Source organism: Aulostomus chinensis, chromosome 21, assembly GCF_037954235.1.
Source record: "Aulostomus chinensis isolate RoL2024-O1b breed Wild chromosome 21, RoL_Achi_v1.0, whole genome shotgun sequence".
Classification (NCBI taxonomy): Eukaryota; Metazoa; Chordata; class Actinopteri; order Syngnathiformes; family Aulostomidae; genus Aulostomus; species Aulostomus chinensis.
The window spans coordinates 13,388,943-13,415,000 of NC_141340.1; the positions used below are offsets into that span (position 1 = coordinate 13,388,943).

The 26,058-nt window shown below is 39.3% G+C and overlaps 1 long non-coding RNA gene across 1 annotated transcript in view; it reads right to left on the reverse strand.

Moving 5' to 3' along the window:
- LOC147241767 (uncharacterized) overlaps nucleotides 1–26,058 on the reverse strand; it is a 97,343-nt gene that overhangs the window by 17,979 nt on the left and 53,306 nt on the right. The gene's annotated exons all lie outside the window — the stretch shown is intronic.

Below are 26,058 nucleotides of genomic sequence, written 5' to 3' on the forward strand. Positions count from 1 at the left end.
CAAGATAGCGGTGAGAAATCTCAATGTAATGAAATGACTGTAAAAATCTAGGCAGATAGAATCATAAAATAAAAAAACACAGAAACACAAAGAAGTAAATTAATAACTTATCTCCAAAATGAACTATAAAGGTACGTTGTTTGACACTGATGTGGCAAAGTGTTTCACTCCAATTGTTTGGATGAGAACTGAGAAATGTTACGCAGTGTTTCACATTACTGAATAAAAAAGGGGAATATATAAATAAGTAATACAGGGGATGTCAAGAGTTTGTCCTTGTCGAGAGAAGAGTTATAATGCCTGATGTTTGAGAGTCAGACGAGCACCTCTACCAACACAGAGGAGCCTTGTTATACACAGCCTACAAATGTTTTTTTCTTCATTTTCAAGGATTCAAAATAAAAAAATAAACAAAAAAGATGTACATGCCAATAGCCAAGGCTAAAATAAGGCTGTTTTACAATATCTTTGGCCTCAGACAGACCTCACCAGTGAACTTAAACAACAAAAGAACTATGGTTGCTATGCAGTTACTTGGAGGCCTCCGTGAAGTCCGATAGAACACAACCGTAACTTTCACTTTTCAGCGAGCATGACAGTGAGACGACAGAGAGACTGGAAAAATATTCCAAACTATTTTCAATACCACAGGGAAAAATTGACATTGCTGGAATACAATGGGAGCCTTTTACCAAAATAAATTTCTCTTTACTTTTCCCAGCCACAAAAAAGAAATATCACACATATACACTTATCTTTATACGATTCAGATCAGTCTTTTGAATTTACCCGCAACTGATTAATCTTAAAACTGTAATCCAGTGGTAAAGATGTCACAAAAATGGCAAAATGTACAAAATGTGTTACACCACCACGGTAATAACTGCCTGCAAATCAAGAAAGTGAATGACATGATGACAAAGATTTCTATGAATTGCAAAAGATTCCTTTGGTTGAAATGAATGACCTATTTTGAGACGGCACTGCAGTGAACTTCATTAGGTGGGAACCAGGGCAAAGATGGAACTGCAGTGCAGCAGCCCTGACTTTGATGGCAATCACATTAAGCCAGAGTTTTAACAGTTAAGGCCCCTAACCTGAAAAACAGCTTTGAGTTGTTAAGTGTGTGTGTAAAACAGTGAGTCGAAGCTCAACCTCGCCACCTCATTTGTCTTCGTCTCTCCGCCTATGGAACAATGGCTTTTGTTTAACCTTGTTTGATTTGCCTCTTAGCGCTGATCCCTTGACGAGGAGGGCTATTATTGGGCCTCTCAGAGAGGCATGTTTCACTAACGAGCGATCACTAATGAAGGCTTTGATGTAGGATTAATTACACTCCAAATTGAATGTCTAATTGCTTTTATTCCCTCCCGATGAAATATGCTCCGGCTGCCACTTCAATGCCATCTGTTGTAATTACAAAAAGAGACGGCGAGGGGAGAGGGGAGGAGGCTGAGGGCGGGAGATGAATTGTTAGGTGCAAAAGATAAGACCTATTTCAGGTCGCAGGGTGTATTCTTTTGTCCTGTACACAGATTATGTCTTTTGCATTACAAATTCGTCCCGTCTTCCCCTCCTCTTCCTCGCCCACGTCTACCTCCCGATCCTCCTCTCTTGCCTCTGTGCCCACCTCTCTGATAGATGATGTCAGGTTATCTGTTTTCCTTTGCTAATTGCATCTGATGAGTTAAGAGAAACACATTAGCTAATTGCATTTGTGCTTCTCACACATGGCTTGATTGATAAAGTGAGTATGATATCGAATCATTTGCAGCGTTTAGTGGTGATTCATCTGAATGGCAGTTCATATACATCCAAACACACACGAGCAGGAAGAAAAAAATGACAGGATGTGATTGATGTTGTGTTTTACGAGATTGTTTCTGATCTCATTGATTTCCTTTGTTTTATTTTCAGGCTTGTATTTACTGTAAGCTGTTTAGAAATGTTCATAGTTTGCTTGCTTGCCAAAGCAAATACTTTAGCTTTGAGTTCAGATTCATTTTGCAAACCATTTATTTCCCCTGAGACATTTATTTTGGCTCATAGTCTGCACTGGCTAAGCAGGAAGAAAGACTTTAAAAGTAAACAGCCGGCATTTATTTTATGTTCAACAATTAATTATCGAGTAACTGACAAAGTCACAATGGTAGGTGACAGAGGGCATCCAGAAAAAGTTTACAGAAAGCAGACACCATTTCAACCACACCATTTAATAAATCTTCATGCCAAATTTCTATATTCATTGTTTTTTATGAACGTACAATGATGAACTTAGTCAATTACTTAATTTATTCCTCAATAACGGGGTCTGTCTACCTTACCTCTTTGTCAAAAGTGTCTGACCACATTTGAGGGGTTACGACAAAACAAAAAAAACAAAAAACTTCTTTTGGCCAGTATCTGAATTGAAACATTCCCTGAAATCAGTGCCTGCGTTCGTACTGATACACTTTTAAACTGAAAATGATAATTAAGTAAATGGCAGCAACAAGAAATTATCCAATGTATATCCGCTGGTCTTTGACAGTATCATTTTTATTTCTCGAGACTCATGCAGCACAGACTGTCATTTTAAAATTAGTGAAAGAATTCTTTAAACACAATCTAAAATCCTGTGTTGTAACAATTAGATCTCCAGTTGCCATGACCAGGTGCCAGGTTTTCACCATCTACACTGTGGATGTGGACATTTTGCCAGTTCACATTAAACCCATAAAATGGCACATCTGGGTATGCCATCATTACAAGAGTACAGTGGCACATGTAGCAGGCCAATAGGTGGACCATAAGGCTATTATATTCCATAATAGTATTATGTTCTTGAGCTCACATTAGCATTTGAGTGAATGGACGTGTGGCAGGTGTGCTTTGTAGCAGCATGCTGCCTGTGTCCGATAAGACAATGACACACTGTGACGAGAAACAACGCCGATTGTCAGCAATTGTCCTCACAGAAAAGATGACACAGTTGTCAATAGCCATGCTCTGTGTGTGTGTGTGTGTGTGTGTGTGTGTGTGTGTGTGTGTGTGTGTGTGTGTGTGTTAAGACGGACTCCCCTAGGAGCAAATGGCTTTAAGCAACACAAGCGCCTGATCAATACATCAATATTCAGCTTAGGAGGTCTGACGACACACACTTTCATCCACACACACACACGCGCAAACACTTGGTTACACAAGCACATACACACACACAAACACACACACACGCACGCGCGCGCCCGCTTCAGGCTCCGCAGTGTGTAAGCCATTGCTAATCAATTTTTCGCCACATGATAGGGACGCCACACGCCGCCATCATCACTGGCTGTGTCATTAGACTGCAACACAAACACACACACATGCACAAAAGCTGCAGTCTACAAAGACAGTCGTGATTAACATCTTGTCCATTCTTTCTTTCTGGAGACAAGTCTACCCGTGCGTGCTTACGAGCAGACGTGCACGTGTGTCTCCTGACCTCAACCCTGTAGCTGGAGCATATTGGATGGATGTCAGCTTATATGGCAGCATCTGTATTGTTGTTATTGTTATTCTAATGACTGAAACAACAGTATGGAAACCAGTGGAGACAGAGCTTATGTCTTCAGATAATCCCACTGTCCACGCTCCACACGCACCGATTGGTCACACTAGAGGTCTGCCAAGTCAGATAGCACACCAAGCATGCATGTACCGAGCTGTGTGATCGCTGTGTGATCTTGTATGAAAGGAGGAAGAGGCCTGACCTGACCTGTGAGAATCCATCTATGAAAAGTATGTCCAATTTTATAGAATTACTGTCTAAAACTGTGACTTTCCTGTAAATGTAGTTACTGGCATATTTTACATTTATGCAACTTCCCTTGCTCCCATTTTCAAACTCGACCTTCATTTTGATCTCAACAACACACCTTTAAAGCTTCATTAATGCATCTTGCACGGTTGTGATGCTGCTGTGGTGACAGATAAATACTTAGTACTTAGAACTACCTGCTACTACACACAGGGACAGCTGAAAGGAATACCAGGCACACACTGCCTTAAGTGATAAACACACACTTATCTCTGCCCATGCATACAGTTTTGGCTTTATCCGCCCAGGTTTTAAAATCTTAGATTTCTGCCTCCACCAAAGACGATTTGAAAGGATGCGTTTGTTTTTTTGTCTCAGCACTAAAAAAAATAAGATTAAAACAATACCGCAGCAAAATGTGTTCCCATAAACAATTTCCCCATTATTCTATATCATGCTGTGAACGGTGGTTGTTAACATTTCTACGCTCCATTCCTATATAAACAAGACATTGCTTCTGAAATGTTATGTTCAATTGTGCAGCTCAGCCACGACAAAAAAACAACAACAAAAAACCAAAAGATTCTATTCACTAGAAGAATGTTGGTGGTGGTGTGGAGGCAGGTGGACCCAAATGTAGACACAGGTAGGAACCTAACTACTGTAAGATTTATTTTAAACACAATGTCAACAAAAACTACACCACATGGCATTGACCTCATACTGGAAAAACAACTCAGGATCTGGTGACGACTGAGCAAGTAAACTGAAATAAAATACAAACTCAACTAACCTCATAGCAAGAGATAGTCAGCTCTATTACTGTGTATATTCATCAACGTAAGATATATTCAAACATATAGTAAAGCATACAGCTAGTGAAATCATTGTGACACCTTAAGTTTGTAACATTATTTTTCAAAATTTTATTGGGTATTGACAGTGCATTAGTAAACTAGTCCACTAGTAGAGATAAAACGTGTTGTTCCATTCCACATTTGGTGGTTACACACAACTTGAGGCAAGTGTGAAATTCGGTCGTGTTTTGTCATCGTTTGTTCGACTACTTAATTACTCTGAGTTGTAAGGACATGCAGAAACTTGATCTGCATTCCCATTGTTCTCGCTCTCTATCCCGAGGACATGCACACACACACACACACACACACACACACACACACACACACACACTCTACAGTCAGTACACAGGCCCATCCAGTGAAGTAAACATAATTCAATTGCATATCTGGATAACACAATTCAATTACACAGAGGCATTTAAACCAATCACTGCCACAGTCTTCATTCATATCAGTGACATCATTTCACTATTTGTGGCACCACTTAGGCTGTAATGAGCCAAATGAAAACAGAAATGTGCTGCTGAGAACATCACAGCAGCCTGCCGAGGGTTAATGAGTTAAATGGGGGTTCCTATTTTTATCGTTTGGACACGCGCATCTCTGGCAAACAAACCAACAGACGACAGCTGAAATCCTGATGATGTTCTCCACTTCCTTTATTAGCTGTTGACAGAAAAGCTTTAATTATGACAAGAGTTAATGACGTAACAGCAGAGGAGAACAGATTCTCATTTGGAGAAGAACATGAGCAATTTGGTTTCATTCATGATGTAAGCCTGATGTTCGAGATGTAAAGTTTACCGCAAAGAGTAAACAACTCTTTGGCACAAAATAAAGTCGGCACCCAAGAGTTTTGTTTTTGTTTTTTTATTATTCCAAGCTTTGATGTTTAAATACAAGTTGAATTCTGGACAGAACCCTGGTCTCTGAGCTCCCCCAACATTGTCAAGAATATTTACGGTAGCTGATGTCTTGACCTTATTTAGAATACAGATACATACAGAAAGGTGGAGCAAAGCCTGGGAAAAAAAAAATCTCAGCTGTCAGCAGACTTTAAAATGGCAACAGTTATTAACTTTGAAATGTTAAAAGGCATCACAGTATGCACAGCTGCTGTACAGAAAGCGGTTCCATCACTTAAGTGAAAGCTAATTGTACCCTGCGAGCACCAAAGTGCCGTGCATGTGTATACACAGTATTTTGCTTTCACGGTGATTTTGCCGCCTGTGAGAAAAGAGGAAAAAACTCAAGAGCAGCATGAGGTGATATTGGAGCAATAAGAAAAGCAAAGCATACAACCTGAGGACTAATCCGCTCATTCCCTTAAGGGGTGAGGGTGATTGGAATGGCTAAAAAGTAATGAAAATAATTCTTTCAAGGTTTAACCTTTTTACAGGGTTTAACCTTCCAGAGGTCATCAGACATGAGCTTTATTCCTGAGAGAGCTGCTGGATGTTTTATTTACAGCCCAAGGTGAATAATGTTTAACGGGCTTGGCTGTCTACTGCTTTCCAATACATTCAGCATTTATAGGCCACATACCATATACTGTTGCAACGGCCACAAATACCATTACTGTAAACAATATGCATAGATTCTTTTTGTGTGACAGAGAAAGCGATGATCAATAATATCTGAAAGGGCTGCTTTTATATTTGGCAGGATTTTCTCTGCTTATCTACACACTTTTGTGACTGTTGGCTCCTGCTTTTGTTCAAAATAAATATGTTTACACCAAAACCAGCCGTTCTGGAGTGTGCGCATGTTGCACGCAGACACCCACAATTCTACGTAAAGAGTCTTTCAAAAAAGAAAAAAAAGCTTTGAAATCTCTTTTGTTTTGGTTTTTATCGTGCTATAATGTTACATATGTAGAGAAACAGTGTGTCTCTGACAATGAGTATGTTAAAGCTGTGAATGTGGCAGTGCAGTGTGTGTGTGTGTGTGTGTGTAGCCAGGGCTATTTGTGTTCCAGCTGATTTAAGTTGTAGAAAGCTCACAAAATTGTTTATGTGAAAGGTGCACTTGAGGCGGGCTGACCAGACATTTACACATAGTTTTGCTCATCTCCGTGACGTGCCACACCGTCTAGTGCCATCTGCAGACACTTTTCCACATTACTACACAACATTTCACTCGCCCCCTACTAAGGCATACTTTTGATTGTCGTTTTTTTTTTTCGTTTTTTTTGACAGGGATTCCCCACCCCCCCCCCCCCCCCCGTCATTTTAGTTGAAAAAAATCCAGGGTAGATAGTGGTTTGTGACTCCCATTCATTTTCACACTCTAGTGCCAGCTTGAAAAATAAAAAGGTTTGTTTTGTTCCCGCTTTATTTCACAATTGATTCAAAGCCTGAGCAGCACTGCATCATTGAAAGCACTCAGTGGCTGTCTATGAATCTTACAGAAATTGCTGTCGGACTCACGAGAATTAAATCTCAGCGAGTCAGGTGTGATTAAAAAAAAAAGAACCACAGAAAATAATTAATACACAAAAATCTGCTTTTAAGTGTGATTATACAAGACGTGAGCTTACAGAGCGATTGCATGGTTTGACGCTTTCTTCATGGTTTTTCAGGACTAAACTCTAAGGCATTGAACATCAGTTGAACAATGTTTTTTTTTTTAGGTGCAGTACATCACTTGCCCAATCACACGGCTCCTTTCACTTTAAAGTTCCATCAAAAGACTTCCTTTGATATATTTTGATGTATGGGTCAACGTGTACCCAGGCCTTTCAAGGTGGAGAAGAGAACTTCACACATCACATATGAGACTGCTGCTCCGTTCGTTCACATTTACTTGAACTTCTGTAAGACAGACTAAGATATCAAAAAGGAATAATTGTGATTTTTTTTTTTGGTCTCCTTTTTCTAGCGGGGGTGTCTGCTTGAAACCAAATCTAGTGTACAGTTTTGAGCAGTCAAGTATTGTTTCGCCACCATGTATTGACAAAGTCATCAGTGGGCTTTTTTTGGGATGCGTCAATTGAGTTGAGGCCTCATCAGACCAGATGGCTGCAACGATTACAACATTATATAAATATGTAAAGAGGAAGAAAAAAAGAAGAAGACTTAGGCAATGGGGCTGTTAAAGAGCTCTAACAAGACTTGGTGTCTGAGGAAACATATCTAATAGCAGATAAAATGATATTGTGGATTAATTCAAACAACAAGAAGTGTTGGGCAAGTTACTTTTTAAATGTAAAACTCAAAATCACCAGGGACTGATAACCGAAAGTAATAGGTTAGAATATTTTTGTGTTTCTTACAACTAAAATTGTTATTGTGAAGTAAAACAACAAATGTTGGTATTTTATTGTAGCTCATAGCGTTGGAAAGACTTACTGACCTACATATGAACCTGGTCTCTATGGAAACGTTAACTCTGTTGACAAAGGTTCCGTATCTTCACCAACCACACTGTGAACCTCCTCACTTCTCAGGTTTCAAGCAGCACAGCTGATCCAGACAACGTCAGCCTGTGTTGCCTTTACTTGCTCAAACAACTGTTTGGTCTTCAGACAGCAATTGTGCCATAACTATTATGTTATTGTACTCTTCTTTGATTAATGTAATGTAATCTTCGTATTTTATGGAGTCCGGGCAGCCATCTCACTCACATGAAACACTCAGGAGATTTTGGTTTATTACCATACAGGCTTTTGGTCTGAAACAGGGCTTGGTTTTCTGTGTGCTTCTTTAACTTTGGTTTCTTTCCGATTTCCTCTTTTTTTTTTTGTAGTTGTCATTTTTATGTTTGTCTCTACAACTGGGTAGTTTTACCTTGTGATTCTGTGTCCCGTTTTAGTTAGTTTCTCTCAAGGTTCCCCTTTCTATGTCAGTGTGTTACTTAAATAGTAATTGTATATTTCACCCATGTAAATATTACTGAATTTCTATTAGTAATGTTTTACATTATCACGTAACAGGCAGCAAAAAGAAATGATAACTGTATTACTTTTGTAATCGTTATTCTCAAAAGCGGCGTAAACAAGAAAGTCAGAGGCCATAACGAAACGTGTGCCCCCACGTTTAGCCTGTACTGGTCTTCAGGCGCCTATGTTAACAATGACAAAACCACAGGCTCATAAAATAGACGTCCTGTCTATTTTCAGTTATTTTTGCAGTAATCTGAAGTATATCACATGCATTCATCTTCACCTTTACTACATCTGGCATCCCATCCCATCAAAGATTTCTTATGAATATCACAGAGGATGCAAGCAACAACAAAAAATATGGATTGTAGTGTCCATAACGTGTCCCCTTATGTGTATTAATTAACACTATTGACCTCACTTTCTCTCCAAGCAGCACTCTGATTGTTTGTTTACCATTAGGGGTGAGTGTCTTAGTTGTTCAATAGCGCACCTCCATCTGCATTTAAACAATGAAACTATCAGCTAGGTAACAAGAGTGGGGACAGCAGCTCAATACTGCTATGAGAGGTCTCCAATAATCAGCTGTGTTGGAGGCAGGCGGGACCCAGGCAAATACAAGCAAGCTGTATTGACAGGCGCTGGTTGCCTTCAATCAGCTTATATCTACTGGCAGGGAAATCAGCGGCGCTCTGCATGGACCCAGAATTATCACTGATGAAGACATCATGAGGAGAAATGAAGACGAGGGGATGAGGGGAAGGGGATTTCCTTGTCAAACAAAACATGTGACAAATGCATCAAAGCACAATTAAGCTTTCTGAGTCCAATTTTTAAAGTTTAGATCTTTTTATGAGCACTAAAATCATTAACAAATCAGGCAGTAGACATTTCCAAAAAAAAGCCCAAAATGAAATAAACCAAGCTATTTAATCTTACATTCATTTATTTAATTATTTGTTAATTTTTGGTTGTGAATAAACATATTTGACAGTGCATTTTGATCTTTTCTTCAGTCTGACATTGTTGATCCTTGCTGATTCTACCTCTCTAAATGACTGTCTATTGCCTTGGTTTAACAAAGAACAATGTAAATGAAATAGAATAAAAGTCCAATTATTGATGGTGACAAGACAAGAATATATGGAAGATGGGATCAATTCAAGCCTGATTGCATGATATGCACCGCACACACACACACACACACACACACACACACACACATACACACACATCAAACCCCTATGGTATTGAAGCTGCCAACACATAATTTACATAATCAGTTCTTGTTAGATGTTAGGCTTCCTTGTTTTGCTAAAATATGCTTAACCTCTTCACACACACATACACACATGCTAACACCCAGCCACGTAGCAGTGTGCTTGGGTCATATCAAGGTCACCAGTAAATTGGCTGAGGGCAGCAGGCCTCACAGCTCCTAGTTTATAGAGGCAAATTAATTAGCGGGCCATGCAGCACTGTGAAGACAACACATTACTGATGCAACGTCACACTGACGGCAAAAGGATGTCTAAATATTACTAAATATAATATTGCTACTCATTTCCCTGCCCTGGAGCAGAAGGGTTAGAGGAGGACAGAACACAGTCTGAAGGTAGAAGTTAAGTCTAAAATAAAACATGAAAATGTCTTTTCATATTAATTGTGTTGTTCTTGTTCCTGGCAGCTCTGTCTCTCCTGCACAAAAACAATGCATGTTATTAAAAGGAGAAACGTAGAATTATTCCATTAATAGTACTGAAGTAATGCGAGATGTACCAACATTAAGTTTTACTTTTTTTTTTTCCAGCTTGTAAATGTGTTTTCAGATTTAAGGGTATGTTCAAAACAAAGTTAGTCAAAAGTCAACACACACACACACAATTTCTTGTCCACTATTCCATGCAGTTCAATGCAACTGCTGAATCATCAACGGCAAAGATACTCCCATCGCAGCCGCTGTCAGTCAGCACCAAACAATTCAGGCAGTGACGGGGGAACAGTTGGCAGCTCGGGGGCCTCGGGCCAACCCCGAGCATATGGCAGACGCTGTAGCACCACTGTGTCATACTCTTGCATGTTTTAACGACCAATTAGGCTCATTAGACCTTGATTAGAGATGGTGAAGCCTGGGGGAGTCATTGGGGGGGGGGGGGGTTACCATGATGACTTATCATGGAGAGAGGAATATGAATCAGTAATGATGTGCACTCACAGAGAGATTAGGAACAGGTGTTCTCTTGCTTTCTTTCTATCAAAGAGACTGCCCGGCTGGATTACTTCAGTTAAAACCTGTTTAAGTGTAATTCTACAAAAGGGAAAAGGCAGCATCAAGCAACAAATCACCTCCACCAGTTGATTCAAGCAAGAGACTGATCTTGTATTGACTTCACTGATTCTGTAACCGAGTCATGAAGTGAAGAGGAGAGAGAAAATGGGTTGGGCTTTGGGAAAGTCTACATCTTCCATTTCCGTCTATATAAATTAAGGACCATGATTAATCTGAAAATTACAGTGGTTGGCCTAAAGAGCTAAAGTGCTATCATCCATGCAATTAGGTTTGAGAAATCACATCAACAAATTACCTGGAAATTATGTACCTGAGGCGCAGATGATACAACTGTGGGAGGAAACCTGTAGTATGTAGCTTTTCCTTGACAGGTTGACCAGCAGATGTTTTAAATCAGCCGGACTCGTCATTTGGGTTTTGTGAGTGTCAAAGTTGTGCAAATACTGCCGTTTACATAGGAGAGTGAGTCAGAGACGTGAGCTGAGAAAGGAAGGCCTGAGTCTTCATTCGTTCCCTTCTCATGAAAACAATCATATGCCATCTTGCGAAAAGAGACAAGAAAAACATGTGCATGATCCTTGTGACCGTGCTATGGTAAAAGACTGCTTTGGCACAAAAAACAGTTGGTTCAAGAGAGATCATTGTTTGGGTTAAAATATATATATATGTTGTTGAGCTCCTTCTAAATGTAGTGCACTGAGATGTGAGATGTAGATGGTGTCTCTGATTACACCTAAAAGATTTGTTGCTGTATTACCTTTTCTTACTTTGAGATAGTACTTTGATTTATTCATTCTTTTTCTCCTTTTTTCCTTTTTCTTGTCCACGGAAAAACTTTAGGAGACAGAATAAATAATGATAAAACAACAATAAAACATAGTACTTCCACAATTTTTCCGTATGTCACCTGGGTGTGACATGTTTTTTTTAAACCGGTCAATTTAATGGCATTGGTCAACTTCTATATGCTGTGTAAATAATTTTGTTATACATTCATGAAAAGTTGTAGTATACAAGTATCTATGAAAATTTCAAGACTGTCCTTAAAAATTGCACGTGATGATTTCTTTTTCCTCTTCCAAAGTACACTGGAATATATTTTCACTGCAGGCTGATGTTGCCACTGTGTTATATTTATTTTACTGACAGAATCCTGTCGTGTGACCTGATTGGTCCACGTAGCTCATCCAGCCTACGAAGGATGGTCCCTGCCGTTGTCTTGTAAGAACAGTCTGATGAAGGTCATGAGTGTGAAACGTTACCATCATAATCCTCTTTTACTTTAAGCGAGAGGGGAGTCTTTCCCTTACCTGAGGTTAAAATAAATCTAAATTAGAACACAGCTGCAAATGTCCCGGCGTCTCGCTACTGGCTCACAGTTGCATATGAATTGTAGAGCATTTATTCTTGTATAGGTGCAAGAGAGTAAATGAGTAAAGCAAAGTCAGAGTGAGCGAGTTGATGAGACAACCAGAAGAGTGTGCAGAGTAAAGGACAGGGGACAGACATAATCTACACATTAAAATCATGTCTTAGCCCCTCACCCATCCACCCCCTCGAGCATCTGTGTATTTTGTTGTTTATCTCATTGTTTTTACGTGTCCTACTATAATCACTGGACTGACCAAGCAAAAACAACCATTCACAAGCAGCCAAATGTGTTTTGACTGAAAAGATACAGAAGCCAAGAGTCACTAACTGCCAATCGTAATCATCTCAGGGCATTTAACTGTGGAGTGAGTGTGTGTGTGTGTGTGTGTGTGTGTGTGTGAGTGGTCTGCTGGGGATTATAGCTCAAATGATAATTCTACATATGGTGGCTGGATAAACCTGCCTGAACACTGAAATCATAAATCCAATCTGGGGATGATAATCCTTTTGCCAGATGAGAAATTAATACCAAATGTTATGCAGTGGACAGAGAGAAGATGTGTTTGTGGTTGTGTGATTCTGAAAGGAGGCATGTTTATGAGTCGTACATAAACCAGGAGAGCCAGACAAACATGTCTATATATTCTCTCTGTTTATACCTTGATACATTTATCAACTCATCTCTTACAGCATTTACTTCAAACTACGGTCAATAGATTTCAGTATCCTTTACTTTAACTGAATTCATACATAATAGTGGATCTGTATTCCAGCTGCCTACATAGTTTGCATCTGAGAGAAAGTGCCTTTTCTCCTTCCTTTTTTTTATATTGTGTGAAGTCACCCTGCACTAATCCTACAGTGTTGTTATTAAGCTCAGGGCCATGGAAATGGACAGGGTGTAAGACATGCAGAGTGCATATAAGCCAGATTAGCACTGAAACACCCCCACAAACATTGTAGCCATGTTCAAATTCATATTTATATCTATGTTCTGCTCAATAGGCTGTTCTGTTGTCGTGCAAATTCTGTGTAAAAGTAAAAAACAGAGTGATTGAAAGGAATAAATGTGAATAAAAAATTGAAACGGTACATAAAAAGGAGGATGGAGCGAACGGGTTGTTGAGAAAAACAATGGAGAACAGATTAATGATAGAAAGGGATGTTAATAACAGCAACATAGAGATTGAAAAAACTGTCTACGGCAGCAGAGTGGGGGTTAACGTGCAGAGTGGAAAAAGATTAAAAATCAGAGAGACTGACAAAGAGAAAGAGAAGATTGTCATGGTTAGGTGAGAGAGAGAAACTGAATTAGATAGAAATTCAAAGAAAAATGCCTGAGTGATTCAGAGAAAGAAGTTCAGAAAGACAATCAGAATCCAAGGGAGAAATTGAGAGAAAGTGAAAGGTTCATAGAAAAAGACGGAGAGGAGGGAGTAAGAGGGGGAGAGGGAGGGAGACAGGAGAGGGGGGGGGGAGAGAGAGAGCGAGAGAGAGAAAGCTCCAGATCCAGTGTTTGACATTTCACCTTGCTCAGTTGATAAGGGGTGTCACCCTCTGGTCCTCAGGGCTTTGACTGCTGTCTGCAGTCATCACCCCTCCCCAGCACAGGAAACTATTGATCAACCAGACAGCGCTGCCTCAACTTGGGTGTGTGAGTGTGTGTATAAATACATGTGCGTGGTTTTCTGTTATGCACATTAAACTCTGTGTCTACTTGTTTGTTCCAGCGCTTAAATACCACACTTTAAACATGGCATGAGGTCACCCAAGCCTGAGAACCTTAAATCTGTTTTTTCATCTGGCCCTTTCTCTCTTAACGTCTTAACATATCTCATTATTTGTGTGGTTGGAAGTCCATTAACATTCTTTCGCTCCGACTGCAGGGAGCAAGGGATCAGAAACTGCCGTTGTACAGCTTTAGTCGTCACTGTGACGTGAAGAACGGCATCGTACGATTGTTAGATACAACAGCAGCAACAGCCTGAATCAGTGCTCCCCCTACTCAAGTCATGACTGGAGACTGGGTCAAAAATAGTTGTTTTTGAGCAAGAAACCCGAATCTAGCATGCAGCAAAGCAGCTTCTTAGTGAGCTTGCACTGGGCAACCATGTTTGCCACTATTTGTGAGAACAGTGTATACTCACAAAACAATTTTTTCTAAATACAGATTTCATTTCATAATAGAAAAAGAATACAGCTAGCCACTACTCTGTTAAAAATATGTGGGATCTAACTGGTATTGTGTAGTTAATCGATATAGGCTGGATGTTTTTTTGTTCTGTGGACAAGAGATGGGCACAATATCCCAGCTTGCAGCGAATGCCTCAATGTTGATGTTAATCTAACATTTAAATCTTTTTAAAGATTTAAATTTCAAATAATGTTCCAATAAGATTAAATGTTTACTATGGCAAAAGGGTATATAGAAAAATTCGGAGAATGTGTTGGCCCCGTGATGGACTGGTGACCCGTCAAGGGTGAACCCCGCCTCTCGTCCAAAAGCCGCTGGGATAGGCTCCAGCCCCCCAGCGGCCCTCAACAGGATAAGTGCTAGAAAATGGATGAATGGACGGACGGACGGACGGTAGTGGATATATTATTATAATTGCCTCAACAAACATTTTTGGAATGTTTTTACAGAAGATTATCTTACCATTACAAAGAATATTCTGGGAATGCAAAACATTTCCAGACCATTGCAGGTAAAATTCCCTGAATTTTTTGGAACAAAAAAATTCTAGCTGGGTATCCTGGGAAACATTAATACAAGCCAACTCCTTCCTTGTTATCTTTTTGGACACAAAACTGAGAAACAGGTACATTTGCATTTAGATTTGCTGCATTTTCCTGTATTTTATGGAATCTCTGGATGTTGTTTTGTTGTATACCTTTATGGTTGAGCAACACATTGGGTTTCTTTCTAAAAACACATCTGCATGGGCTCAAATTCCACCAGGGATTTTTGCTGGTTATTGTTTTCCCACAGTCTGAATCAAATGTAAGATGTCCCTTCACAAACTGTTAACAACTAGTCCATTTACATTTATTCTGAACTGTTCTAACAATTTTGCACATTAAAGCATTTTAGCTGAATTACGACTACAGCTGTATCTGCGCTGACATTAATTCCCTGGCACGTGTTCAATTAGATGTGTAGTCTCTGACATCATCAGAGGTAGTAAAATGAGCCTTCATCCTGACTGGTTCTGAGTGCTGCCAAATCCTTTCAAAAGGAGGCAAAATAACAAATAGGTAGACTGAGACAGATTGCGTGTCTCTTCATCCAACCTGTTAAAAACAATATGTGAGCGGGGAAGTCAGTGGGACATGACAGCCCAGAGGAACATTTTTACTGCTCACAATAGTTTTGCCTTTGTCTCATCCGAAATAAATTATCTCCCGAATCCTGATCTGTCTGCCTTTGTTGGACATTTCCTTGATATGCGTGAGAGAGAACAGAGATCAAGGACCAAGAAAGAACACGTGGCACCAATAACTCACGGTCGAGAACTCTTCAATTATCTGTGCGACTAAACGATGCAACCTGGACTTTCCTGGGACCTTCTTCTTCTTACAGAGCCAAGTGGGAGAATATGCTAAAGATGAGGCCAACAAAATACTGTTGATGATTATTAGCTGAAAAGTGTGAAAAATGAACAAAGGTGATTAAGGCTGTCAAGGCTTTTTGGGGACTTTGGTTGAACCTTGAGGAAACACTTTATTAAGGAATCATGATTATTGACTTTTGACAATAATAACGCATTTGACTTAATTCCATTTTATCGTTTTACCATCCCATCATCTATGTTTTATTTAGTTTATTATCTGTTGGTTTTTAGATATGCAATATATTATTCTCATTATTATTATCATTATATGATTCCGTCATGTTGTCATTTACTTTTTATCAGTTTCATGCATACTGAGTTTAAACTTGTCGTATGAAATGTGCTTTACAAAAAATCTTAACTTGACGTGAAAAAAATCCCTCGGTCTGTCAGCAGTTAAAAAAGCTTTCTAAAACAAAGAAACAAACTGAAATAATTGTAGGGCCAATATTTATGTGGACATTAGAACAACAATTTGAGTTGCTAAATGTGTGTGACTAATCAGTGAGTGATGCACATGTAAATCTCATCCATGTCTTTTCGATAAGAAAGAAACAGCTCTGGAGAACAGAAAAAATAAAGAGTTGAGTCTTGAATTTGATCATTGGGATACATTTCTGATGCTGTACAGTCTCATTTATAAGACAATTAAGTTTTCCTTCGGATCTGACTGTTATCTCAAGAGCTGATTATTTCAGTCAAATAAAGATGGGGGGAAAAAAGGAGCATTTTAAAATCTTTAATTAGGATCGCACTTAGACTATTACTCAGGAACTGAATTGAAGTAGTAAATGGTCCAAATCTCATATTGATGTTAAATTGAGTTTGGTTATGTCTATAGTAGAAATGGACAAAGAGAGTATTTTGATTTCTTCTTCCCCCTGGGAGGGCTCTGATGCAGCTGGAATGGTGGTCTTGTTTTTAACTGATAATTCATGCTTCTCACTGTCTATTAGCAAAAGAAAAATAAAATTAGATCATTGATTGATTAATTTGGTCTGTTTTTTGACAAACTAAAAGCAACGGTTTATTCTTTCCTAGGAAGATGCTATTGATGCTTGCAAACACGACAGGAGGTTAAGGAAGTTTTAATACATACAAACCGCCCTGAACCCGTTTATCCTCAACGACTATTCAAACAGACAAAACACAGAATACTGAAGCATGATGTTATGATAATAAATTGATTTGATTTCGATTTTTGAGTTGGATGTTTACCAACTAAGTAAGTCTTTAAAAGCACACAAAAGTGTTTATAGCCCGTGTTCGCATTTGGTTCATAACCTGTGTTCATTTAACAACACTGGAATAGCAAGGATGTTTGGAAGCCGATAGCCAAGTCTTCACTCGTCTCAAATTTCAAGGCTGTGTGAAAGGTAGGGCAGAAGAATAAAATTTAATGTTTAGCAACAGAAAATTGTCAACTATAGAAGCGAGTATTTTTTCTTACTTGATGAGCAAAAAAATGGTCAGCGAGGTCCTTATTGTACGGACTTAATCCCAGCCTGAATCCTCACTTTTACACATTTAACTGGTCATAATAAGCACCAACAAGTCTCCCCTCATTTATCTGTAACAAAGGTAGAATTCTAAAAGCAACACACACACACGTAAACATCATCATTGGGGGGAGATGATGGATGCACCTGCATGAAGCCTTGAAAATTCCTCCAGACTGGGATGGATGCAAAGGCCCGCTGCAATCTGCATTCATTGTGCGGCTCAGGGACGAGGGAAGAGAGGAAAGAGAGTGAATAAAATGTGGGCAAGCACAGATTCATGTTAAAAATGACACAATTAGTTCAACTCTGAAGTGTGTGTTAGTCATGCATGGCTTCCCTTCTTAGACTCACATGAGGTGATCAGACAGGCAAATACTCCCAGGGCCTGAATGTATAGTCACATGAAACACACTCGTATGCACACGTACACACACAAACAACGGAAATGCAAGTAATACGAGTACAGACGCCGCATACTACAGCATAGTACAACCGCATTTCTCTCTCTATTTCATGTCAACTGTCGTAAACACGACTAAAAACTCCACACTCTGATTTGTGACATCAAATTTTTTGGGGGGGAAACATGCCCACAACACACCCAATGAAAAATAATTCCGTAACTACAGTAAATCACTCTGCTACTGAGGAAAACATGCTCTAATTCCAAAGCCTCGCACTGAAAAATTGATCTTTATTTTCAGGGCAATGCACTTTGAAACAACAGGGAAAAGGAACTTAATATGCAGGAAATGAAGAAATGAAAACTACAGTACACAGAGCACTTTGAGTTTGCACTTTCAAAGCCGGGAGAAACGAGCGTTTGAATTTACCACCCCTCAAGAGATGGCAAGGGAAAGGCAGGGCCTGATTTTATTAATTTCATCTGTAGTTATGTTTCTCCTGAATAAAACATTAATACTCCCAGGAATAAGGGAATAACAGAAACTGAAAGAAAGACAGCTGCTTCTCTTTTAATTAGCAAGCGCAACTCACTCTCGCTCTCTCCAGCCGTCCCAGCTAGCTATCTTTGTATCGCCCTTCAAGTGTTTCTCTGTCAATCAAGCCATCTTTGCCCTAACTAGAATGAAAGGCAACTCTTTGTCAACTTTAAAATCACAGCTTGTGACTTTACGATGACATCTTAGAGTTGCGATCCATAAATAGTGCTGAAGACTCTGATGTGCTATGCAGCAAAGGAAATATAAAATTTAGTTCGTGGTCTGTGAAAAGTTTCTTCCTGCTTATGTGCAATCATTCTGGACACGTCCTAATCTTATAAACAGCAATGCGGGGTGTGTACTGACTTCACTGCATGTGTAATTCAACATCGCATGTGTAATTCAACTTTTAACAGACTGCATTAGAGCCAAATTATCCCCACTTGACGCGGCATCAAAAGATGTGTGCCGACCGTTGAGGCACATGGGAGGAAGAGCTGAACTAAACTCATCCACTGCAGATGAAATCATGCCAAGGCAATTAGTCCCTGTGGAAATATTACATGAATGTGACAGCGATGCCACGGGAAATAAAAAAATACCACAATATGTGAGGTCACCACTGAGTCACTAGTATCATTGCATTATTATAGTGAGTAATATCATGCCCGTTCTAAACATGCCAGCTTTCTCGAGAACCCCTCAAACTTCGCAGTGGTAGATGCACCGATACTCCAATATCAGACATTTAGGACATGCACATATGCTGATATTAGTCAGTCTCTAAGAGCACTCTTTGGACATGGATACTGCATGTTTGCAATTTGTGTCTCAAGTCTGCTCTGGCTTAATGCAATCATTATTAACAAGCAATAGATTTCATCTCACTTCCCAAAATATATCCAAGTCTTCTTATCATGTCATGACAAATTAAGCAAACAGTAGAGCAACACTTGACGCTCCTCACTTTTCCTTCATCGCATTCAGTGAGAAATTTTAAAGCAAAGTGGGTGATATTTTTACCACACAGGAAGGAAATGATTACCAACTTCAGTTCCACCCTTAGTTTACCTGAGCCTAGCCAGTTGCAATATTCATTTCGTCCCTTGCCATATGAACATGTCAATCATTTTTGGAATAAGAGCAGAAACCCGAATAATGCTGGAATACTGAGTTCATGTGAAGTAGTCATTGATTCCTGGAGAAGTGAAGAAAACCTTGTAGTATGAGGTGAAAGACCTGCAGTTGATAGGCCTCTAAAAGCTGGAATTTACAACTGCAGACTTTCAACTGTTTTCAAAGTGTAACTAATGTAATTTAAGGCACAATATGAGAAACGCTCATGCAAATGACATCTTAATCTGCACTGCACTTCCTCAGGTCCCCAGCAATACACCCGTGTAACTATCTGGGCTGCAACTTGGTGCATCTATGATATATCGTTAAAAATGCTCCTCATTATGAGACTTTTTCATATCATCAATATATAAAAAAAATTTACTTTAAAAAAAATGCAAAAATAAATCAATTTTTTTTAATTCAACATGGAGTTAGACATTAAATCCTGCAAACATTTAAATGTTTGTATTTCCACAGTATTCTTGTTTTATATTTGATTCATTAGTCTTGTTTAGAATTTGATGCTGAATATAATAAACAATTTAAAGTAGAATACACACACACAAAACTCCTTTAGTTGGTCATTACAGACAGCATCAGTTGCTGATGTTGATGCCCATTTACAAAAAGTCTGATTATTTCATTACCTTTTACAATTTTATGACAAAAGAAGTCCAAACATCACACACCCTGTTTAACAAAACACCTCCTGTAAATTCTCAAAGACCGTTGTGAAAATAATAGGCTAATGGTGTTGTGAAGCGAACGCCCAAAATCCATAAGTTCCATCTTGGCATAACAGAGATCTCAGAGATCATAATATTGAGCTATGGAAGCAAGGATCTCAAGAGCACTTTTCAAGGGTGGTTGTGCCATCACACCCTCTCTCTCTCACACACACACACACACACACACACACACACTTTATTCACTCATCCACATGTATAGTCTCCTCTGCCTTGCCCCAGGGTGCAGCCAGTCTGAGATCACACTGGCAGGTTCACTTGTAAAGCTGCAGCTTTAGGCTCTCAGACAGAGAAAACTACAGACAGTTGCTGCTGCAGGTAGAAACACTGAGCTTGAAGAGTTTCATTCCAAAACAAGTTATACCCCGTTTGAAAATGTGTGACAAAATGATTGCTGGCATGAAAGTGAAACTCATTTTTCACATCATTAGCTTTCCTCAGACCTTCACCTATAGAAAAGTCACCTAAAAACAGTGGACACATGCAGTATTAGATGCAGTTGTTTGTTCTGTGTGTTTGTTTGCTTGAATAACAATGTGATCCAAGACTGCAGAAAAGGCCAGTTTTTGAAAAGTTAGTAGAAGGGTCAAACTTGGGCCAAGGAGGACACCAACAGATCCCGGATTTTAATGTCCTTAAAGATTTAGCTTTTTTTTTTTTCCTCATTTTCATTTTCATTAACTTCTCATGAAATGTAGCATGGACCTTTGTGAAGGAGTCAGGCATATTTCTTGTAATTTTTCATAAATCTACCCAGTCATATATATTGGGTTCTGTTGTTGATTTGCATATAATAGAGGAGTGGGTTATTAGCCTTGGCACAAGTCCGCGTTCTCTGAGTGCACCTCCAGTTCACATGAGGTTTTCTTCTGAATTCTTAATCATAAGTTTACAATGTTGTTCACAGTATTTCCAAGCAACTCTGACTACAACAACCTAACCTAAGACGTCACTGTTTCAGATTTGTGCTGGGAAAGTTATTTCTGTTCATACTGCTCCTTAGAAATGGAAAAGAGAGGATGTGCTGGGGTGTGTTTGAGAGACGGGGCGAGTGGGAGAGAAGGAAAATGGATGGAAGTCTGGGGCGCAACGAGGGGTGAGTAAGTCCCACGAAGAGTGAAGGGCCTCTGTAATGATTGAGAGGGATTACCAGAAAACTCAGTGGACTGGGGAAGAGTAAGAGAGAGAGAGAGAGGGAGAGAAAGAGTCCAAGAGAGAGAAAAAGATGAAAAGTGAGAGGGAAAGTAATGTATGAAGGGCAAAAAGATGAGAAAGTGACGGAAGCTGGTGTGTGTGTGTGTGTGTGTGTGTGTGAGTGAATGAATGAGAGAGAGAGAGAGAGAGAGAGAGAGAGAGAGAGACTGGGTTTTGAGCAGCTAATTCAGAAATAAATTGATTCAATCAGTGGATGAAGTCAAGCGAGGGTTTTACACCACTTTAATGAAAATAATGCAGAATGCTGAAAGGGGCACACTGACATTTTACATTTTGGGGGTAATTTCACTTCACCTGTAACAGATCAAGGGCGAAAAAGTTTCTCCAGTGGCACATAGGATCTGCCCACTAACTTGCTTACTTATAGCTTACCGCCAAAAATACAGCAGTAAGCACTCTATTAATCAAATATCTAAACCATAATGATGATAATAATAAACAAATTTAGCCTCTAGAACCACAAGCTTTAGTTTCACATTAACATGAGTGGCAAAAAACAAGGTCCATGTTAAGGGTTGACCTGGGATGAAATTTCGTTTTAGTCAGAATTATATTAAAATTGCTGTGAGAAAACATGGAGAAGATACAATATTAACTTTCCTCCTGCTGATGCACGTACCTTTTCTGAAGTTTACAGTTATTTTTTTGTTGTGAGAAATAGCCAGAGTGGATAAGCAGAAACTATTTCGCTTTCATACTTTGATACGACAAACTAAATGAATTCTTTTTTTTTTTTTTAAAGGTAAAAAGACAGACTAAGAAAAGAAAGTCAAACAGAAAGTTTTAAGATTTAATGTTAAAAATTACAGAATGTGGTATTTCTCTAATCACTCCGTAACTCATGCTTACAAATATCGCTGTAGCAATCGGAAAGAACACAAAAGCCTATTTTATTCCTTTCACTTTTTTGGTCAATGAAGTAATTTTTTCCTTCATCTCACACATTCCTTTAACCTTATCAACTTTTCTGTTATTATACAAATGATTAAAACGTGTAGCTACATGTATTTTCTTGTTTTGGGGTTGTACTGAAATGCTGGCAGTGTTGTGCAACATAAAAATAAAATATTGAATGCTTGACATGTATCATCTCTCCCCTCTCTCCCTCAGTGCTGCGGTCTGTGCGTTTCTATGGTCTACCTATGCCTCCTATTGGTCTGATCCCTGCAGTCCACAACAATCTCAGTCCTTTCATAAGAGAGACGGCAGGAGGGAGGGAGGAAGGAAGGGAGGCAGGAAAGACAGATGAGAGACAGGGAAAAAGAGGGGAGGGAAGGGAGGAATGATGGTGAGTGACAGAGTGGGAGAAAACCAGGGGAAGCGGAAGAAAGGAGAAAGCCTATGGGTGTGTGTTGGGGGGGCAGGAGGAAATGGGGTGGGAGGAGGCGGGGGCAGGGAGGCTGGGAGGGAGGAAGGAAGATCTTATGAATGTTGACCACTGTCCCTCTACATAAATCTGCACATTAACTGCATCAAATGAGGCTCCCCATGTTTTCTCATCTTCTCCCCTCACTATCCTCTTTCCTTTTTTTCTCGGGTACATCTATCCCAATACACCGCTGCCGCCGCCCCCGGTTGCCATCTTGCATCTGATTGGGCAATGTCATTTATAATGTCTGTCTATATCAGGGGACATGGTAAGGACTTCGGTCCTAACAACACTTCCCCCTGTCATGCCCCAGTGTCTGATGGGTACACATAAACCAACCGCCATGCCGCAAAGAAAGCAGCCGTGTCACACAGCTAATATTGACTATGAATAATGACACATTGCTATTACTACTGTTCTGCTTTTACGATAAAAAAAAAAAAAAAAAAATGATGAAACATTTGGGAATTGAAAAAGCAGGGCAATGTAAACCGTTTAAAAAGTGGAAGGAATGCAATGCAGAAGGAAGGTAAAAGAGGTGTGTATTGAATTTTGTTCCTTATGTCCTTTTAAATTCCACCCAGGTACTGTAGGAGGAGAGAGTGCGTAAGAACAGAGCCAGCGATTTATAAAAAAATAAGGAAATTTGTTAGCATTACAATCAGATTTATCTGCCAATACATATGTAGTATAAAAAATATTGTGGATATTTTTAAAACTGCGGTAGTGGAGAACATTTTTACTAAACTTCAAGCCTTATAGTTCTGGCCCCTAAATGACTACTTCTTTCGATTTACTCACAGCAGTCACTGATTGTCCATGCAAAACATTTTTGGAACTTGTCTGGATTTATGATTTGTTTGTAATATTATAAAAAATAAGAATATGCAAATACAAATAAAATGAAATTATGATTATGACAAAAAGGAATTCATGCTTAATCACTGGTAACAATTGTTTATCCTCAGATTAAAGTAGAGTGTAAATCAATACAATTTCCAAGTCGTGGTAAACCGTCATGTAACAGTTTCCTTCAGCTTTTAAATGCAGTTCAATCATTTTTGAGCATGCAACAGATGGGCAGGTAAACTTTATGATAACTTTTCCTCAGGAAAAAATAATTAATCCCATTATATATATATATATATATATATATATATATATATATATATATACACATACACATACACACACACACACACACACACACACACACACTTATCACTTCACAGGAGAAAGACATCAAAGATTAAGCGAAGCCTTTGAAGCTGACGCCCGGGCCACTGACTCCCTCCCTTTAGCCGCTGTCACCTCCTGACTGAATGACAGCTTGACTCCCACATGCAACTCAGGAACATTAAATGGGCCCAACAAAATACTAATGACCCTCTAGATTTCTGACCACACAAAAAGAGGGCAGATACACATTTGCATTGACATTCAGTTCAGTGGTGAGCAAGCAATCTCCATGCGTAATGAGTGTGTTGTTTGTCCCTTGCCCCTCCTGGTCAATAATTACCAACCTTGCAGTCTGAAGTGAGTCTATTTTAGGACGGAAACCCCCCTGGTTCAAAAAGCTTAACTCGGCATAAACACATAGACTCTTTTTTTAACTCCCTTTCTCTCTCTCTGGGTAATCCCACTTTTGTATGTTGTGAGGAGGAAGGTGAGCAGTAAAAGAAAGAGGAGAAGCTGAGGTGAGAGCCAAGGAAAAGATTCATGTCACCAAAGATCAAGTGGATCATCTCTCTCCGCTTGAGTAGTCTTGACCACCTTGAATTACAAAATTCTCTAAAACCAGGTATCTCATTCTTTTGACTGCACATCATATTTAATTTCAGCAGACTGATCAGAAACAGTTTGTCCGGCAGTCCCTAGGAGCTGCTTTATGCTTATGTTTGCATCAATGCCTACAAAGCCACCGCCGCTGTCCAAAGGCCCATCAAGGAAATGAGAGAGCAGGCCAAGCCTTTGTGCGCACCGTGTACAATAAAGGGAGGATTTAGAGGCCTTGCTGGCCAACCGCGGGGGACAAACAAAATGAAGTGAAGCGGAGTAGGGGTTGGGGATTCTGCCATGGAGGGATGTGATGAGGAGAGAGAGGGGTGGGGGACTTGCTAATGCACCCCTTCCATAACCTCCCTACCCATCCCGTCATTGCAGGACAGCCCATATATAACACAGACACGTTTGGTCTCACCAAAAGGTCACAAAAGGGTAAAACTTAAGAGGAAAGATGAGAGCACCGCTGTCATAAAAAAAGAAAAACGTGTGTGTGCGGCGAGAATAAGTGGCTATTCCTCTTAAGCCGTGGATAAAATATTTCAGATTCAACGATGCAGTGTCCTGGCCACCAGGGGTCTGGATTTATTGCTGGGGTCAAAACTCATTGCCGATCAATAGTCAATCAGAGTTATCAAACACCAATTATATGAGGACAATGTCCAGATATACTGCACTGATATATTGTTCTGTATTTGTTATTTTGCAGCAGAATGTGCCTAAACACTGGCAGGCTGCTCTCATGTGTCAATACGTAATTATTTTACAACAGGATATTTGGTTATATATTGATTAATTTTGTGAATTTAAATAATCATGCTAACAGTATTTTGAAGCCAGCAGTAATACAAATTATGATAATAGAAGTATTACTCTCTTTTTGTTCAATTTTCATTGATTTAATTGTAATTCTGAATCAATTAAAACAAGTTGCTTTCATTCATTTTATATAAAAAAAAACTTATTTCAGAAGATTAATGTTAATATTTCATATGAAGTTCAAATAAAAGCAAAAAAGAAAGAATGTATCTGTATCAACTAAAAACCTCCCTGATCAGTTTTGAAGAAAAAAAATACAGGGGGGGGGGGGGCCTGCTGGAAAAAAAATGTGGTGTAATGGAAGCACTTAATAGACATGAGAGGTTTATACTTGAAAGCCCCATCATCCCCCTTAATGCATATCCATTTTGTTTATTGAAAAGGGTCTTCATTAAAAACAAGTTGGAACAGGAAGAAAAATGAAAAATAATAATTATGTTGATGGCTTAAAAATCATATCAAAATTAAGATATTTATCAGAAGCAAGTGCACTGTAATCCCCTAAGTGCTCGCTGAAGTTCTTTTATAATGCCGCAGACAGCAAAAACAAAACACTCAAAGACTCTCTTATTCCTCATCTCTCCGCTTCGTTTCACCATCTATTGCTTTTCAATCAGGAAATCTATTTTGCCCTCTTTTTTACCCTCCTTCTGCCATATTCTGAGAAAAGAGTCTAATTGCACCTGAAAAGGAGAAACGGGAGCAAAAGGAGAACACCCCCTAAGACCAAATCTCTTTGAGATTGAATTTTGAATTTCCTCTCATGTTTTAT